The 18969-nt window shown below is 43.2% G+C and overlaps 1 protein-coding gene across 1 annotated transcript in view; it reads right to left on the minus strand.

Annotated features, from left to right (window-relative positions):
* Positions 1 to 18969, minus strand: part of ADAP1 (ArfGAP with dual PH domains 1) — a 113636-nt gene that overhangs the window by 93788 nt on the left and 879 nt on the right. The window lies entirely within an intron of this gene.

The following is an 18969-nucleotide window of genomic DNA, read 5'->3' on the forward strand; positions in this document are numbered from 1 at the left end:
AAAAAAGTGATCAAAATGTTGCATGTACACCAAAATGGTATCATTAAAAACTACAGCTTATCCTGCAGAAAATAATCCCTCATACCGCTTAAATCGATGGAAAAATAAAAAAGTTATGGCTCTCGGAAATTTGGTGACACAAAATATATTTTATTTTTTACACTTAGGTTTTTACTTGTAAAAGTAGTAAAATATAGAAAAAAACTATATATATTTGGTATCGCCGTAATCGTATTGACCCGCAGAATAAAGTTAACATGTTGTTTTAATTGCACAGTGAATTCCGTAAAAACAACGCGCAAAAAACAATGGAGGAATCGCTGTTTTTTTAATTTTCTACCCCACAAATAATTTTTTCCCCGTTTCCTAGTGCATTATATGGCACAATAAATGGTGCTACGAAAAACTACAACTCGTCCCGCAAAAATCAAGCCCTCATAGTACTATATCGACGGAAAAATAAAGACGTTATGGCTTTTGGAATGTGGGGAGGAAAAAACAAAAATCTGAAAAAGGGCTGCGGCAGGAAGGGGTTAAGGTAGCCATACATATTAGAATAACATTGGCCACAGATTTCAGTGAGACCAGTCAACCATCTAAGGGTATGTTCACACGGCGTGGGTCCGTAACGGCTGAAATTACGGGGATGTTTCAGCCTGAAAACATCTCCGTAATTTCAGCCGTACCGGCATGTGCAGGCGCTTGAACGCCGCGTCAATTACGGCCGTAATTAGCGCTGCTATTCATTGGAGTCAATGAATAGCGGCTCCAATTACGGCCAAAGAAGTGACAGGTCACTTCTTCTACGCGGGCGTCTATTTACGCGCCGTCATTTGACAGCGGCGCGTAAATATACGCCTCGTGTGAACAGACAAACGTCTGCCCATTGCTTTCAATGGGCAGATGTTTGTCAGCGCTATTGAGGCGCTATTTTCAGACGTAATTCGGGGCAAAAACGCCCGAATTACGTCCGTAAATAGGCCGTGTGAACATACCCTAATGTGTAATAGATAATTGGCAAATTGGGGAAAACAGAATCTGTAATGTTGATGACCAACATGTCCGACCGTTTGTTCCCAAGGGAGATACAAAGGTGTTTTTGTAGGTGTTTGGCAGCGACTAATTCCCCCCTCCCCATTAAGACACGTGCAAACTCGGCCGAACCAAGTGTGCATGTGTCTGGGGAGGAATAGTTGTCGGCCGTACGAGCATTTGGCCCACGGCTATTGAAGGTGTGTGGCCGCCTTTATTACTGTGATCGAACCTGCAGCGTTTGGCAATCCTAGAATGTCAGGACTGAATAGAACTATTCAGCCCTGACGTTACATGCAAAGTAACTGACTGACCAGACAATATTATGACGTTTCCAGTCACAAAGTATTTTTCCTATGCAAATAACTCATATCTTGTTTTTGTTTGTTCTGAAATAAATGATTCATTATAAGGTGGCTACAATGACCTCCGTATGATGCCAGGTGTCGAGGAACACTGGGTTATACTCCTGTAAGGGTAACTTAAAGGGGTTGTCCGCGTTTTTAATATTGATGGCCTATCCTTAGGATAGGCCATCAATATTAGATTGTGGGGGTCCAACTCATTGCACCTCCGCCGATCAGCTATCTGAAGGGGCTGCGGCGCTCGTACGAGCGTTGCAGCCTCTTTATTGTTTACATGGTTTTTCTGTTAGTTCGTACTTGCAATTGCTGTTACTTTCGTAGCGGCTGAGAGTCTGACCCCCACCAATCGTAGGACTTGTTCACACAGAGGTAAAAGAAAAATGAGGCGTTTTTGACGCGTCTTCGGCGTGTTTTTTGGGCACATAATTAGGACTCCCAAGTCCTAATTACGGCGCGACTATAGGAATTACCCGCGTTTTCAGGGCGTTTTACGCTCCAGGTATTGATTGACCTGATGCTTCTTTTTTTTACACAATTATTTTAAACACGCATCATATGCACTACAATGCATTTTCCCATTAATGGGAATCCTAAAGCATGCGGTTTTGACGTCTTTTTCAGCACGTAAAACGAGATGTGTCGAATACACGCCGTGTGTATAAGGCCTTAAATTAATGGCCAATCCTAAGGATAAAATCTCGGATAACCCCTATATGTCTTCTACTTAAGCTACAACATGTCCTTGTGGCTTTATGTACAGTGAAGCAGAAGAAGAACATGGATCATCAGCAGAATTTTATAGGAAAGTCCCTGTTTGAATCGCACGTTCACTTCTTTCTAGTCCTATGAGAAAGCATCGGACTTAACAAGTGGTCATGACACGCCAGATTTCTAGAACAGTCCAATAAACAGTATTTGTCTGGCATTATCATAAATATATAGATTACATTGAACTTTAAAGGGGTTGTAGAGTTTTATGTAAATAAAGGGTAATCGTCATATAATGAAAAGTTGAGCAATTTCTATCATACTTTGTGCTTCTAGTCTTCCCATTTGCTAACAGCAAGCAGATGTCTTGAAATTGGTGAACATTCTTGTTTAAATCCAGAGGCTGAAAACCAGTACAGGCCTGATATATGTTCACAGCTGAGTGTTTGCTTTAATTTTTTACAGTCTAGGATTCCTCTGTGAGCTAGATACATCAGCAACACAAGTCATTCACCTGATAGTTTGCTGCAATTTAACAGTATAGGTAAGGGGCTGTTCACGTCTGCGTTAGAGGCTTCTTTAGATGCTCTGACAACATAATACTATACCCCAATAGCAGGGGATTTATCACTTTGTGGGGTTTTTTGCACAAATAGCCTATTAACCCTTACAGCTGATATGGTCTTGTCAGAATGTGCACTTGTTCTATATGGATGAACCTTGGGCCCTAAGAGTAATTTCCTCTTGTGGGCCAAATGGCCTTCGTCTTGACACCAGGTATGTACTGTTTTTCAGCCTCTGAATTTTTAAGTTCCCAGCTAGCAGAGGTATTAACAAGGTGAGGAACTGAAATGCAAGTTATATAAAGGTTCATTAAAGAGGCTCTGTCACCAGATTTTGCAACCCCTATTTCCTAATGCAGCAGATCGGCGCTGCAATGTAGATAAGAATAACGTTTTGTTTTTTTTAAAAACGAGCATTTTTGGCCAAGTTATGACCATTTTTAGATTTATGCAAATGAGGCTTTCTAAAGTCCAAGTGGGCGTGTATTATGTGCGTACATCGGGGCGTTTTTACTTCTTTTACTAGCTGGGCGTTCTGACGAGAAGTATCATCCACTTCTCTACAGAACGCCCAGCTTCTGGCAGATCACGCTGTGACGTCACTCACTTCCTGCCCCAGGTCCTGCATCGTGTCGGACGAGCGAGGACACATCGGCACCAGAGGCTACAGTTCATTCTGCAGCAGCATCGGCGTTTGCAGGTAAGTAGCTACATCGACTTACCTGCAAACGCCGATGCTGCTGCAGAATCAACTGTAGCCTCTGGTGCCGATGTGTCCGACACGATGCAGGACCTGGGGCAGGAAGTGAGTGACGTCACAGCGTGATCTGCCAGAAGCTGGGCGTTCTGAAGAGAAGTGGATGATACTTCTCGTCAGAACGCCCAGCTAGTAAAAGAAGTAAACACGCCCAGATGTACGCACATAATACACGCCCAGTTGGACTTTAGAAAGCCTCATTTGAATAAATATAAAAATGGTCATAACTTGGCCAAAAATGCTTGTTTTTTTAAAAAAAAACAACGTTACTCTTATCTACATTGCAGCGCCGATCTGCTGCAATAGGAGATAAGGGTTGCAAAATCTGGTGACAGAGTCTCTTTAAACAAAAATTAAAGGGGTTTTCTGTGATGTGAATTTTTTTTATAAGGGGCTGGAAATTAAATAAATAAACCAAAACTGTAACACTTACCTATCTAGAGGTCAAAATGCTACATGCATGTAAATAACCACCGGGAGTGCCGCCGGAGTGTCAGCGATGGATCGCCGGGGAGCAAGTATGGGTAAATATTGCTTTTTTTGGTTTATTTATTTAATTTCCAGCTCCTAATAAAAATATGTCATCCCATGTAAACCCTTTAAAGAGCAACTGTACTGTCAAAAAAACCTTGATATGTCATAGCGACATTTTAGAAGTTTTGATTGGAGTGCTCTGGACCTTCAGCTGTGATGGGCGCTCCTTAGCCTGAAGACAGCCTCGCGTAGAACGTCTATGAGCCGTCTTCAGACTGACAAGGAGCGCCGATCACAGCCGGAGGTGCAGAGCGCCGATCACAGCCGGAGGTGCAGAGCGCCGATCACAGTCGGAGGTGCAGAGCGCCGATCACAGCCGGAGGTGCAGAGCGCCGATCACAGCCGGAGGTGCAGAGCGCCGATCACAGCCGGAGGTGCAGAGCGCTGATCACAGTCGGAGGTGCAGCGTGCCGATCACAGCCGGAGGTGCAGAGCGCTCGGCTGATTGCTTCTGCCCCTTTGTTTTAGCAACAGCAGGGGGTGTCAGCACCTGGACCCCCACCGATCACCGATATGTTGCTATGACATACCAAAAGTTTTCTCAGAGTTCAGATACCCTTCAAGCTTCATTTACATAACACTGGACAACTCTTTTAAGCAGATCTCTTCTTTTTTTTACACCTTGGCTTTGGTTCTGATCTTGGATTATACTATATCTAATACACGGTTAATATCCAGACAGCAATGTGTGTCCCCTAGTTGTATATGCGATAAATGTTTCATGAAATCTGGTCCCAGCCTAATTTCGTGCACAATAGAAGAGAGATGTTGCATACGGGGCAGATGCTCCTAGGGGACAACAAATTGAATGTAGAGGAATAAATCGCAAAAAGGGAAAAGAAAACCATGCTTGAACAAAGTGTAATAACGGGTCTGTTCCTTCTGCAGCTACACGGCTCCGGTCATAAAACGGTTCTTTATTTATGGAGTAATATAATGAAAAGCTCATATCTATCGCCATTAAAGATCCCATTACGCCATTTACAAATCCCTCTATAATGCTGCATACTGAATCCCCAGATGTGTGTAGTAGTAAAGGAGATTGTGGTATAATCTGGAGAGTCCTAAAGTAAATGTCCATCATTAAACACCATTTTTGTTTATCTAGAGTTAAAAAATCCTGTGCTGATTAATTTCTTAATGTATTTTTATAGTGGTTAGTGATTCATTTTTCTAATACAGGGCTCGAAATCACCAGTTTAGGCCTAGATAAAACTGTAACTGCCTGCAGCCACCACTAGGGGGAGCTTACTGAATACTGGTCACACATACAACTCAATACTGAACCAGTATGCACTGAACTCTTAAGCTCCCCCTAGTGGCGGCTGCAAAAATCCAGAGTTTTATAATTTAACTCTTTATCTATACTGGTGATTTGGAGCACTGTAAAAATGAAATCTGCACTGTAAGGGTATGTTCACACGCAGAGTCAAAAACGTCTCAAAATACGGAGCTGTTTTCAAGGGAAAACAGCCCCTGATTTTCAGACGTTTTTTGAGCAACTTGCGTATTTCGTGGCGTTTTGCTCTGCGTTTTTGCGGCGTTTTTTACGGTCGTTTTTGGAGCTGTTTTCACTAGAGTCTATGAGAAAACGGCTCCAAAAACGTCCCAAGAAGTGAGTGTCCTGCACTTCTTTTGACGAGCCATCATTTTACGCGCCGTATTTTGACAGTGACGCGTAAAATGACAGCTCGTCTGCACAGAACATCGTAAGACCCATTGCAAGCAATGGGCAGATGTTTGCCGACGTATTGGAGCCGTCTTTTCAGGCGTAATTCGTGGCGTAAAACCCCTCCATTACGTCTGAAAAGAGGTCGTGTGCACATACCCTAACTTTATGCTATTGACAACATGGACAGTTTTTCTATCAGATAGTTTTTATCAATAATAGTGTTAATATAGTAAAAATCTTAGGCACAGTTATACAAGAAATATTAAACGAAGAACTGTAAGGGTGAGTTCAAATGCGGCAGAAATTGTTTGGCGCAGATTTTGGATTGCAAAGGGTGAATATTTTAGGCAAATCCGCAACATGACCACAAATCCACCGCTAAGTGTGAAGGAGGTTTTGAAAACCCCATTTAGAAATGTTTTATTGTACTTTGTGCGGAAAACGCAAAGAAAATCCACAACGTTTTAACGTAGCCTAATTGTAACATGTCATGCTATAACTGTATATACACAGTAAAGACTATAACATACTGTACCTGTACTTCTCTTAGACAATTTCCAAAGACATCCTATTGCTGAAGACGTGCAGATAGAATACACATAAATAATATATGATGAAAAAGGCGCTTTTCTATAAAAAGTCATGATAGGAAAATCAGGACAAAATAGGTTTTACATCACAGATCTAAACTCTCCAAGCTAAACCTACATTCACATCAAGCGGAGATAACACATTCACATTTTCTCTCTATCAGATAAACCTCCCGATAATTATTTACGTGGAGATAAGATGCAAAGTCAAATCCTGCTATTCTCCATAATGGGGTTAATTTTATTCAGATCACAGATTACGTACTATAATCCTCGTGTCAGATCAAAGTTTTAATCTCTGTCGGGACAGGATTGGCACCAGGTAAAACCTCTCAATAATTAAAAAAAATGTCTGAAGACTTGTGATAAATGTCTTTAATAAAGAAGCTCCGGTTTAGTTCTGCCTTGTTGTTCACAAGGTTTCATGGCAATGTGCCAGTTTGTAAAAGTCGTGTGGTGTGCCCCCTTTTCCTTAACATGGCATGTTCTTGTCGTAAAAGTCGTGTCGTGTGCCCCGTATTCCGCTCCATGCAGACGACTGTATTTTTCATCTATCCGTAAATACAGATCTGTAGCAATTTAAAGACATCCGTAAGTCATCCGCATATACGGAAGGGTGTCCATAAATACGGTCCGTAATGCATCCGTATTTACGGATCCACTAAATAACAGGAAGGAATCTAGGGTAATCCCCTGGCGTCACATAGCAATGCTTTCATAATTACGGACGGCTACGGATGCACATCCGTAGCCGTCCGTAATTACAGAAACGCATATAGACATCTATGGAGAGTCCGTGCTGTAATTACGGACAAAAAAAAGGACATGTCCTATCATTTCTACGGCACAGACACCCATACGTAAAGGTGTCCGTAGCCCATAGAAATGAATTGGTCCATAATTGCGGATGAAAAATATGGGTGTGTGCATGGCGTGTTCTTGTTGTGTGAACTCAGCCTAGGGAACCTGCTAGGCATTCAAGCCTTTGGAAGAGTCCAGCATATTTGCGCTTATTTATTCACTGAGTAATAGATAAATATGTATCCACTGTATATCAAACAAATCACGGAAAGGAAGTGGAAATAATATTGGTGAATTAAGATTTAACTTTTATTGTATATGTGTAAACTATAGTGGCATTCCAGTACAATGTGATCGATGTTACTTGTTTCATAACTTAGTGCAATGTCTGACACTGGAGCACCCAATGTCCTGGTGTATTTGCAACTAAGGGATAATAAATGCAGCAATGTTGGTCAACCAGGACCCCAATGTATTAGATTCTACTGCATAAATAACTACATCAAGTAATTCAATTTTTTGGTAGTTTCATCTAAATCCGCCGTCACATTTCGGAGAGGTCGTAACTTGAGGGACAGACTTGTTAAGAGCCACTTGGCCTCGACCTGTGTTGGAAATAACTGGTTAGGACGTGCTAGTCTAAAGGGCAGATATCGGTGTAATTCTTGCAAAGCGTGCCAGTATATTAACACAAGCAAAACCTTCACCAGTGCTTCAACCGGTAAAGAATATTCCAACTGGGAATTCATCAATTGCAAAACTAGGGGTGTGGTATATTTGGTAACATGTCCATGTCCCCTGAGCTATGTAGGTAAGACCATTCGTCAATTAAGACGATGCATATTAGATCATGTGGGTAATATTCTGAGCGAGGAAGACCGTCCTCTGTCCAGGCATGTCTGTCAGTATCACGGAGGAGACCCTGGGTGCCTGAAATTCCAAGGTATTGAAAGGTTTCGCCCATCTCCTCGGGGTGGGGACCTTGATAATTGGCTCCTACGAAAAGGGGCACAATGGACGTTCAGACTCAACAGCGTTAAACCATGTGGTCTTAATGATTCAATTTCTTATGCACCCTTCATAGAGTAGGAAGGTTACCCTTCTACTCGATTTTAGTGCGTTAGATCATTATCTATCTACAGGTAGCCTTTTCCAATTTTAGCCTATTGTGGGCATTTTTAAAATCTTAATTTACCTATATTATTTCTACTTCCTTTCAGTGATTTGTTTGCTATTTGCGCTTGGGAAGCAACTTTGCTTCTGTAAGTCTATGTTCAGACAGGCGGATATACGCTGCGTAAAAGCAGGCAGCGTATTCGCCCTGTGTCCCACAGGGAATTCCGGCTGAAAAACCGCACCAAATTGTGCTGCAGTTTTCCGACCGGAATGACCTGCTCTGCAGGCCAGGGATGACGCTTTATCCCATGTGACCGATGCAGCCTGTGATTGGCAGCAGTGGTCACATGGGATGAAACGTCATCCCAGGAGGCCGGCCTGGAGGAAGAAACACAGGCTTTTGGGTAGGTATAAGATTAATTTTTTCTCAGTTGCGTTTTTTACGCCGGAATCACTGCAATTCAACGCAAATTCTGCTATTTGTTGTGGGTTTTACCTCCCCATTGAATTCAATGGGAAACACTCGCAACAAATAAGCTGTGATTACTCAAATACAAGTGACATGCTGAGGAATATAATTCCGCATGGCAGGTCAATTTCTGAGTGTTTTTTCCACTCAGTATTTACGCAGCATGTGGATAAGACACATAGCGCAGATTAAGTGCGTAAACGGTCGTTGCAGGTTCCCTTTAAACTAAAGTTATAATATGTAGAAACCGTTCAGTGTGACTAATATGAAATCATTGACACCTGTAAGGGGCAAATACTTTTCAGAGAACTGTATATTAATTGCCCACCAATCTGAGTGATAGCATATCAGTAGGATATAGCATCACTATCTGACTTGGTGGGGGTCTGACTGCCGAACCCCCCACTAATCCCTATAATGAACGTGCTGCTCACCCTTCGACTTTTTCACAGCCCCACTCCTAAACGGGCTGAATGGGTTAATTAAAAAGGTTGGTAGGTGAAATAATCGCTCAGGTGGGCCGTGTATAGAGTATTCCCGATACAGATTCCGGAGTTCAGGCTCTGGGGGCACATACTTCTTCTCAGTTCTGTGTATATATAGCTTGCACCGAGCTTTCTGATACGTTGACGAAAATTTAACTGCTTGAGATTTCCGGCTCACTTGAAGGCTTACCACAATTTCACACCATGCTGAGAAACTACTTTCTTATCCGACTCATCTCATAAAGTGCTGCTTACAAGAAGTGAGTGATGTACAATACACCAAGATGTGATGGAACAGCTTTATATTCCTTAAAAAAACATATTTTTTTAGATCATGGTTCAGACTCGAAAAACTGAAACAAAAAGGCAAAACATTAAAAGGGGTTCACCAGTAATTCAAGATATCACTTCATAGTTTCACCAGAGAAACTTCACTTCCCACTACAATCTGGTTCCTGCGCAGAGATATCTCGAGGACCAGGTCCTGGTGCGTACAGAGAAGTCTATGGCCTTGGGATCTTGGTCAGACAGGCAGGTTACATACGATGTCAGGGCTCGATATCTGACATCCTTTACTTAATCATACCATGGGATGGCTTTTAGAGCTGATATCTGTCGTGCGAAGGATCCCGCAATGCGTGGTAGTTTTCACTTATGAACATAAACCTCGATGCAAGTCTGAACAGATCCTAATCTGAGTGGACGAGAACAGCGCCAGTCACCCACTCCCTTCTGAAGCCAGGAGCTGGAAGAGAAGACGCAGAAATGGAGGAAAGGTGACCATTTTATTTTTTATTTTTCATTTTTATGTCCGCACCCTTCCTTTGCATACCCCACATTGGGCTCAGAAAAGCTGTCCAGTCCCGAGACTTGACAGTCGCTTTATAGCATACATTAGGGTTTATTCCGAACAACTTGTCGTTCACGGTTAGTCTGTGAAGGTTGTTGGTTTGGACGACAGCTCTATAAGTCGAAACGACAAATCGCCAATGGATCTCTACCTTGATCTTTGGCCTAGACTGGACTTCTATTGATGGGATGCAGATCTGTCGTTTGTCAAGAATGGCTTAACAAGACCTCACCCTGTCACGATCCGTGGGTATGTGGACCCACTAGGCCGCACCGCCATAGCGGAGTAGCAGCTGACCAAACAGTCTATACAAAGTCCTAGTACAAGAGTAACTTTGATAGTCCAGACAGTAGAAGAGGCTTTGGCACAGATGAAACTTGAAGGAAGATGCCACACGTGTCGGATGACAGAGACGTTGTGTAAGACAGCAGGCGTGACAGGTGGCACAACACGACTCCAACACTCTAAGGCTCAGGAACAAATATAGCACGGGACACAGGTAGTAGGGCACGGGAACAATGAGAAGAGGATAACACTAAGGGTCCATTTGCTTAGACTAACATTCGTATACACAACATCAGGCAAGGAGTGAAAGGGCACAGATTTTTTTATAGTCCAGGGTGATCATGGGCTAATTAGTAACGACCTTTAGGGTATGTGCACACACACTAATTACGTCCGTAATTGACGGACGTATTTCGGCTGCAAGTAGTGGACCGAACACCGTGCAGGGAGCCGGGCTCCTAGCATCATAGTTATGTACGATGCTAGGAGTTCCTGCCTTGCTGCAGGACAACTGTCACGTACTGAAATCATGTTTTCAGTACGGGACAGTAGTTCCACGGAGAGGCAGGGACTCCTAGCATCGTACATAAGTATGATGCTAGGAGCCCGGCTCCCTGCACTGTGTTCGGTCCGGTACTTGCGGCCGAAATACGTCCGTCAATTACGGACGTAATTAGTGTGTGTGCACATACCCTTAAGGTCGGGCGCGTGCGCACTACGGGACACAGCAAAGCGGACGGGAGTGCTGGCGTCTCCTAGGAAGGAGATGCAGGCCAGCGCTCACAAGTCCATGGCCGCGGCCGTCGAGGTGTAAGCTGTTCCACGGCTGTGGACGTTACACACCCGACAGCGATTGATAAAAATCCAACATCGCAGATCAAATTTCCCACAGATACCTTCAGTCATCACCTGTCACGCTCAGTCGAGTGACGAAAAGGCTGGTAGAAGATCATCGAAATCGTCCTTTTTGGCCGACCAAAATCTCTGGCGTATGGTCAAAGCCAAGAATGCAAGACATAAAATAAGCTGTAGCTTTTTTATTCCATGAAATGCTTTAAAGAATTGATAAACCTTCACTTAGATAAGAAGCTTCGTCTTCATGTGCTGGAGATTGGACGTTCTAAAGTAGTACAACAGAAGGCTTCTGTACAGAGAGATAAGCAGCTCTGTATAGGCGCTGCTGATCTCTGTATAACTGGATTATACCATTAGAACGTGCTGCAATGATTAAAGTCCGTTGATGTATAATATATATGTAGACCATACTAGACCGTCTATTGTCCCAAAACGTCCAGCAAACTCCCGAAATAATTGGACACCTCAAAGATTCCCAGAAGAGCGGGACGTCTCCTTGACCGAATCCTGACTTACCTCTCCTTGCCCTCCTATGTGCAGTCCTATATACACCCAGACGCAGCCACACATAATATCCCGACATGGGCATCATGTACATTGTGTTTTGCAGTTGTTGGGAAGTAAAGTTTCTGTGGTGAAACTATGAGGTAATATCTTGAATTCCTGGTGAACCCCTTTAATATTTTGGCTTTTGTTTCTGTTTTTCGAGTCTGAACCATGAACTAAAAAAATAAGTTTTTTAACGAATATAAAGCTGTTCCATCACGTCTTGGTGTATTGTACATCAATCACTTCTTGCAAGCAGCACTTTATGAGATGAGTCGGATAAGAAAGACGTTTCTCAGCATGGTGTGAAATTGTGGTAAGACACGTTGTGTATTGCAGCGTCCAGAAGTGAAGAGGACGACATGCTGCGGAAGCAAGCGGCAAAGTGATCCTGAATACACTTTGGGGTCTGTATTAATTTTGGGGTGTAATAAAGGGGTTATATGCATTAGGTTGGGGATTTGGTCTAATATATATATATATGGGCAGGGCATACGTGAAAAGATTGTGCTCACCGCTTTGAGATTCTGTGAACCGCTCATAAAATTTGCCGTAGATGGAGGGAGCTTATAGAAATGTGAAACATCAACCTCTGCAGTCACTCAGTCGCAGGAGACTCTAATAATGCAGTATAGATAATATGCAGGTAGCACAGGCTGCAATGTCGATTGTGTAGGTGTACGCAGCGTGGATCTCTAGGGAAAATGTCCTGCACAGTGGAGCTGGTAATTTCAGGAGGAAACTGTTTTACAGAGTATGAAAGCAGAAGACGCTAAACCTGCAGGTGAAGGGTCATTCTTTATTTTACAGGAAGTTACACAGCAAACCAAAGTCACTGAGCTTATGTCTTAGTCATTATATGAAGCTGTAAGTGCATTGTGTAACACAGGCCTGTTACTCCTTTACCTCCTGTCACTGGGAATATAGAAATTAGACAAAAATAACCAGCATGCTCCCTATATACACTATGCTAACATTCGGTCACAGGATATATCCCACACATCGTTCAGCCTTGGGCAGAGTGGTCCGATAATAGAACAGGGCAGCAGCAATAAAATTAAATTCTCCAGCAAGCACAGGCTGTTTTATGCAAAATTAAGCAACTTTCTCAATAGTCTTCATTAAAAATTCCCTACCATTTTGCTGCTGTTGTCTGTGTAACTCCTTCACCTAGCTGGTTGTCCGGCTGTTTCTGACATAGATTCCACAGCACACTCCTCCAGGCTATGCCAGCTCTCTCTGTTTTTCCCCTTCCTCCTCTCAGTGTTAGGCCCAGTTCACACCGAGTTTTTTTTACATGTTTTTGACGCGGAAACCGCGTCGAAAACTGCGCCAAAAAAACGGGCGAAAATGCCTCCCATTGATTTCAATGGAATTCGGAGGCGTTTTTTTCCCGCGAGCGGAAAAACTGTCTTGCGGAAAAAAGAAGCGACATGCCCTATCTTTGGGCGTTTATGTCTTTGACCTCCCATCAACATCAATGGGAGGCAGAGAAAGCGTATTTCGCTGCGTTTTTGCCCATCGGCGCTCAATGGCCGTGGGTGAAAAACGCGGCCGTGGGTGAAAAACGCCGCAAACGGCGTGCAGGCAGATAAAAATCTGCCTCAAAATTCCAAACAGAATCTGCAAAAAACTCCATGTGAACATACCCATAGAGATAGAAGTAGGGAGAGGGAGGAGGTTGTACATCAAAGATCGACTGGAGAGGGAGGAAAGCATCTAAGGGTATGTTCACACGACAGCGTCCGTAACGGCTGAAATTACGGGGATGTTTTCAGGAGAAAACATCCCCGTAATTTCAGCCGTAACGGCATGTCCAGGCGCTTGAACGCCGCGTCAGTTACGGACATAATTGGCGCTGCTTTTCATTGGAGTCAATGAATAACGGCTCCAATTACGCCCCAAGAAGTGACAGGTCACTTCTTTGACGCGGGCGTCTATTTACGCGCTGTCATTTGACAGCGGCGCGTAAATATATGCCTCGTGTGAACAGACAAACGTCAGCCCATTGCTTTCAATGGGCAGATGTTTGTCAACGCTATCGAGGCGCATTTTTCGGACGTAATTCGGGGCAAAAACGCCCGAATTACGTCCGTAATTAGTGTGTGTGAACATACCCTAAGTGTTTAGGGAGGGCAGATCACACAGGCCATAAGCATAGAGAAGGTGGAAAGCACACAGGGGGAGAGGGTAAATTACACAGGATGTGTATCTGTGTAAAGAAAGAGGAAAGCACCCATGGCAGACTCTGCAGGGGATGGGAGATTGAAATTATACTCTCATTAATATCAGTCTCAGCAAAAGAGATCCCTTCATGGGCTGTAAAAGGAGAAAGCAGTACAGGGATGAAGCTGTGCTGATACATAAGAGCTACCGAAGGCAGCAGCATCCTGATGTCGCAGAACCTCACATCTGACACGTATTACTAAGAGGAACACATCCACAGGAAAAAGGTATGAAACTAGGAGAAGGGTGCAAACTGCATGTCAGGGGGTCTAAGAATTAATATTGCAGCCTAAAAATTTTTTAACTCAAGGTAACAAATAAAAATAATGATATTTCAGTCAATGGTGTCCATAGCTTTTAATGTAATTCCCCAATTTTGTAGATTTCTGCATATTTAATCTCTAACCTCTTCCACAACAAATTAAGAGATGATGTACAGTGTATTCCCATCCTCATATGTCACAAGAGTAACTATACGATAAAGTAGGTCAACATGAAACAAGAATAACATAATGAAGGCGGGTGGAGACCAGAGACAGCCGGTAATTGTATATTTATAGGGACAATAACTAGCAGCTACCATTATCATACAGCACATATAATGCCTAAAGATAAGCATCTAAAACTTACCATACAAGGCCCCATTCACACGAGAGTGAATTACGTTCGTGTGCTGTGCATTGAAACAACGCACAGCACACGGACGCATTGTTTTCAATGGGGGCCATTCACACATCCAGGGAATTCCAACCGAAAAAACCACACCAAACTGTGCTGCAGTTTTTCGGTGGGAATGTCCGCTGTTGAAAACTGCACATAAAAAAAAAAAAAGTTTCAAATTTACGTAGCCATGGCGACGCGTCCCACCGCCTTCCTGCAGCCCAGCCTCCTCGGGTGACGTTTCATCCCATGTGACCGCTGCAGCCGGTTTTGCCGTATGGTTGAGATTTCTTCAAACCTCATCCACTTTGCTGCTACTGTATTATGCTGCGGATTTTCCACAACGAAATCCGCAGTGTTTACGCCAAGTGTGAACTCACCCTTTGACTGCAAGAACAGACTACACAGGGTTTGTTTATATTCTGTTACCATGGAGACGCTTACATCTGCATAGGAGCTGTAGACAATACTATAGGAATTTTACTGAAGACTATATGCAAAACTATTTATTTTAAAGGCATTGAGACAATAAGAAAAGAAGTGACTCGCGACCCGGCTCAAATTGCAGTTCATTGTGAGTGAAGTTTAGGCCAATTTCAACCATAATAGTGTCACATTTTAGGGTTTGTATTATGGCCGCAACACCTGAACCCCCAAAGGCTTCTTAGGTGATATAAATTAAATTGATAAGAACTGCAGCAAAATAGGCTGGGAAAATTTGGTGCGATGCAGCTATTATATGCACCTTACACATACATTATTTTCAATGGATGCCGGTGGTCCTCCGGAGATGATAGCACGGATAAAAGCAGCTCTAGATTTTTGCTAAAGGGGTGATGATCAGTGCACCCGTCTATAAGCTCAGCGACTCTAAGGCCTTATTCACACGAACGTGTTATATGTCGCACGGACCTATGTTAATGAATGGGGCCGTTCACACTGTCAGTGAATTTCACGCAGCGTATGTGCGCTACGTAAAACTCACGACATGTCCTATACTTGCCCGTGTTTCGCGCAGCACGCACCCACTGAAGTCAATGGGTGCGTGCAAATCGCGCTCAGCACACGGAAGCACTCCTGATGACAGTACAGGACAGTTGTCCTGCAGAGAGGCAGGGACTCCTAGCATCGTACATAAGTATGATGCTAGGAGCCCGGCTCCCTGCACTGTGTTCGGTCCGGGACTTGCGGCCGAAATACGTCCGTCAATTACGGACGTAATTAGTGTGTGTGCACATACCCTAAGGGTTTGTTCACACGCAAACTCAAAAACGTCTGAAAATACGGAGCTGTTTTCAAGGGAAAACAGCTCCTGATTTTCAGACGTTTTTTTAAGCCACTCGCGTATTTCGCTGCGTTTTTTATGGCCGTTTTTGGAGTCCATGAAAAACGGCTCCAAAAACCGATTCTTTTGGCCCGAAAAACGGCCGAAAATAAGCCATGTGAACATACCCTAAGGGTCAATGCACACGATGTGTATTACGTGCGGTTTTGACGCGCGTATTTACGTGTCCACGCTGCAGTATTTTTCGGGACTTAAATTGACCTGTGGTGCGGATTTTCAGCATGTCCTTATCTTGCGATTCCGCTTGCGAATTCTATCCTATTAGTTCTGCAGAAATACGCAGAAAATCCTGCAGCATGAAAACGCCGCGATTTAAGCAGCAAAACGTAAAAACCGCCTCAAACGCATCAGGTGCGTTTTTTTCCTGTGAATTTCTTGCGGTTTCCTGCTGTGTGTTCTATTTCCCGTAGTTATTCTTCCTTACAACTTACACATCATGTAGGTTATGTGACAAGGCTTCTTATACAGTGTTCCTCATTCTTCCCGCAGCATCAGTCATGTTCTTGTATGCAGATGAATGAAACCAAGGCTCCCCGTCCCCCAGACTTTGACACAATCGTCAAATCCTCCTGCCCTACCCAGAAGCTACAGAGTGGAGCACACAGTCCGTCACGATTCTGTCGCCCTTTGCTAGAAATGTCAGAAATCCCCAGGTCCACGGTTTTATAATAACGTAGTAACATTATCTTATACTGATCCTGAGTTACAGCTTGTATTATAGTCCAGAGCTGTATTCACAATTCTGCTGGTTGTCATTGAAACAATCAGCAACATCTTTGTCAAGATACACCTCTTCCGGCTTAGCGTATAATGCAGAGAGACAATTGTTTTTCACTACATCAGAATACCTGGAATGCAAATCACCAAAGCAAGCTTTGTATAGACACAGTAAGGTTGGGTTCCCACAGTGCAGATTTGCATGCTCAACTCCCCCCCACACACACAAAGCTAGGAAACAAAATAAATATATAAAGAAAGGCCTTATAGGTCTGCTCTACTGGATCAAATTCTAGTCTTGGCTTAAAAAATGCATGCAAAATCTGCACTGTGGGAATCCAACCTAAGAAATGCTGGAAGAATTGCCTTTGAAGCCTGCGGAACCATGAATGCAGCTCCGAAGTATAACATGTAATTGTAACTCATAACAGGATAAGTAATGTAACGTTATTCAACTTTTAATGTAGATTAATTCTATATGCAAATTAAAAATAAAGATAAATTGTGAAGCTCTGTCTTGGGCTATTTTAATGAACGTGTAAGGGAGTTACATAGATAGATGTTCCCTAATGACTCCTGTGCAGCTATTCTACAAATATCAACTTAAGAGGTTTTGCAGTAGCTAAAGCCCTCGGTATGACTGCCTCTAACCTCAATATACAGTAAAGACGTAATAATATTATACCTCGATAAGACATGACATCTATTATGGAGCAGTTACCTATGGATCACCTAAGGAGTCACTTCTACCATCCCACAAATACCGCTCAACAAAGTCAATGGGGCACGGTGTATCTTCTACGCAGGTATACATGCCAGCCTATAAAGTATAGATACATGCCAGCCTATAAAGTATAGATACATGCCAGCCTATAAGGTATAGATACATGCCAGCCTATAAAGTATAGATACATGCCAGCCTATAAAGTATAGATACATGCCAGCCTATAAAGTATAGATACATGCCAGCCTATAAAGTATAGATACATGCCAGCCTATAAAGTATAGATACATGCCAGCCTATAAAGTATAGATACATTACAGCCTATAAGGTATAGATACATGCCAGCCTATGACATCTCTCCAAGTATATCCTATGACTTATCTGCAATGTCAACCAATGACTTGTCTATAGGTATGGATACATGCCAGACAATAAGTTCTCTGCAGGTATAGATACATGCCAGCCTAGGTCATTTACTAAGGTATAACCTACATGCCCACCAATGAGTTCTCAGCTGGTATGGATACATTCATTCTCCTCAGATATAGCCTCATGCCATCCTAAGACTTCTACTCAGATATAGCCTCATGCCATCCTAAGACTTCTACTCAGATATAGCCTCATGCCATCCTAAGACTTCTACTCAGATATAGCCTCATGCCATCCTAAGACTTCTACTCAGATATAGCCTCATGCCATCCTAAGACTTCTACTCAGATATAGCGCATGCCATCCTAAGACTTCTCCGCAGATATAGCCTCATGCCATCCTAAGACTTCTACTCAGATATAGCCTCATGCCATCCTAAGACTTCTACTCAGATATAGCCTCATGCCATCCTAAGACTTCTACTCAGATATAGCCTCATGCCATCCTAAGACTTCTACTCAGATATAGCGCATGCCATCCTAAGACTTCTCCGCAGATATAGCCTCATGCCATCCTAAGACTTCTCCGCAGATATAGCCTCATGCCATCCTAAGACTTCTACTCAGATATAGCTCATGCCATCCTAAGACTTCTACTCAGATATAGCCTCATGCCATCCTAAGACTTCTACTCAGATATAGCGCATGCCATCCTAAGACTTCTCCGCAGATATAGCCTCATGCCATCCTAAGACTTCTACTCAGATATAGCCTCATGCCATCCTAAGACTTCTACTCAGATATAGCCTCATGCCATCCTAAGACTTCTACTCAGATATAGCGCATGCCATCCTAAGACTTCTCCGCAGATATAGCCTCATGCCATCCTAAGACTTCTCCGCAGATATAGCCTCATGCCATCCTAAGACTTCTCCGCAGATATAGCCTCATGCCATCCTAAGACTTCTACTCAGATATAGCTCATGCCATCCTAAGACTTCTCCGCAGATATAGCCTCATGCCATCCTATGACTTCTCCGCAGATAAAGCCTCATGCCATCCTAAGACTTCTCTGCAGATATAGCCTCATGCCATCCTATGACTCCTCCGCAGATATAGCTCATGCCATCCTAGGACTCCTCTATGGATATGGCTACATGCCAGTCAACAATTCTCCACAAGTTTGGATAAATGCCAGCTTACAACATCTCCTCAGGTATAACCTACATGCCAGCCTGTGACTTCTAGGCAAGTATGGAGACAAATCATCCTAGGACTTCATAGATATAGCTACATGCCAG

This window comes from Rhinoderma darwinii, chromosome 6, assembly GCF_050947455.1.
Source record: "Rhinoderma darwinii isolate aRhiDar2 chromosome 6, aRhiDar2.hap1, whole genome shotgun sequence".
In the NCBI taxonomy this organism is placed as follows: Eukaryota; Metazoa; Chordata; class Amphibia; order Anura; family Rhinodermatidae; genus Rhinoderma; species Rhinoderma darwinii.